The sequence below is a fragment of the Capra hircus genome, chromosome 23 (genome assembly GCF_001704415.2).
Source record: "Capra hircus breed San Clemente chromosome 23, ASM170441v1, whole genome shotgun sequence".
In the NCBI taxonomy this organism is placed as follows: domain Eukaryota; kingdom Metazoa; phylum Chordata; class Mammalia; order Artiodactyla; family Bovidae; genus Capra; species Capra hircus.
Window position 1 is genome coordinate 35,693,645 of NC_030830.1, and position 2,080 is coordinate 35,695,724.

Sequence of the window (2,080 nt, forward strand, 5' to 3'; positions counted from 1 at the left end):
GATGAGGCTCTTGGGGAGGCGCTGGGCGCTGAGGAACGGCTTTCTGGCGGGTCAGGAGGGGGCCCGGGAGGGGCGTGGCCTCGAGAAGACGGCAGGAAGGGGCGGTGCCTGAGGCTCCCCCCACACCTGGCTGACCTTCCCTCCCCCGCCCTCTCCCGCACCCCGACGGGCTCAGCGCTCAAAGAATCTCCTAGCTAGTGGCAGCCTCTCTTCCCCTTTCCCAGCAGTCAGGGAGGCGTGCTCTACGCAGAAATATGGCCCAGTTTGAGCTTACCCTCACCTGGGGGTGCCTTGAGAAGAGAAAGCAGTGCCTCCTGAGGGAAAAGCGGGTGGGCTGGTTCTACACCAACCCTGAGTGGACTTTTCCCTCTCTGGGTCTCAGCCTTTACGCTGATTCAATGAAGAGGTTGGGATAAATCCGTTTGTACCAACCAAAGGCTTGTGAGAGCCCAGGGTCTCCCAGAGTCTTCCTTGTTGTTGTCGTTCAGTGGCTTAGTGTTGTCCGGCTCTTTGCGACCCCATGGACTGCAGCACAACCAGGCTTCCCTGTCCTTCATTATCCCCCAGAGTGATGTCTTCCTAGCCAGGGACTTTTAAAGGAGATGATGGTGTCTAGTCCCATTCTATTTCATACAGTTTTACTAAATTAAATAATCATTTTCCTCACCCTTTCTAATTAGAAGGCCTTTCTAATTAGGGCACAAACCCAGAAGTCATAAAAATAGAAGATTGATAAATTCCACTCCAAAAAATTACACATATATATTTCAAAATTTTCTGCATGACAGAAACTATGATAACAAAACTAAAGGATAAACAACAAACTTGAAAAAGTATTTGTGGTTAATGTCATAAACATACAGCTGATTTTCCCTCATAAATAGCTGGTCGCTCAGTCGTGTCTGACTCTTTGTGATCCCATGAACTGTAGCCTGCCAGGCTCCTCCATCCGTGGTATTTTCCAGGCAAGAATACTGATGTGGATTGCCATTTTCTTCTCCAGATCATAAATAAGGAGCTCCTCCAAATCAATAAAAAATAAAAACAAAACCTACAATCCTCAATAGAAAAAAATAAACAAGGGATATCAACAGACAATCTGCAGGCAGAAAAAAATTCAAATGACTCAAACATTTGAAAAGATGCCAATCTCACCTGTAATAAGAGAACTGCATATTTAAACTAGCACTAACATACCACTTTTACCTATCAGATTGGCCAAGATCAAACATTCATCAGTACCCTGAGTTGGCAAAGATGTGTAGAAACAGCACTCAGATCTTTCTGCTGAGCATGTAAATTGGAACAAACTCTCTGGAGAGCAGTCTGGCAGCAGCTATTGAAATTATAAATGCATGTTGAATTCAACCCCGTAATTCCACTTTGCTGTTGTAGTTTTTACATTTAAAACCACCTAACCCTATTAACTGCTTAAAAATAAATTAGAACAAATTAAAAAGCTTCCCCCAGAGCAATGGGAGTACTTACTGAGTGAGCAAGTAGTTCTTGTGACTGGCCTCTCCAGGGCACAGCTTCTTACTCAGCAGCACATGATAGTCGATGTGTATTTTTTGACCATTAAACAACTTTAAATAGTTTTTCAATACTGTCATTTATCATTTTATGTCTAACCACAATGGCTGGTTGGTTAGTAAGGAGAAAGAGAAAAAATATTGATGCTGAAGCATAGCAACTTCACGAGGAATCTTGCAATTTGCCTCAAAGTGTTCATTGCCAGGTTTATAATTTGCATTCATCTTTGATTGAAATTATTGGGTTGGCCAAAAAGGTTGTTCGGTTTTAAGTGAAAATATAAGACATATTTTTCATTTTCACCAAGAACTTTATTGAGCAACATGTTCACCAACCAAAAGAACTTTTTGGCCAACCCAGTATTTAAAACACAACAAGATATCTTGGGTTCTTCCAAAAAAAAAAATTAAAGCAAATGCTGATTTCTTCCAGTTCGGCTTTGCTTTTATTGGAAATGGAGACTGTATAGTGTTAAATATGGAGACATGCTTAGAAAAACCAGCCTGAAAGTTTCTCTCCCACTGAGTAGAAACCATGCTTAAAATGT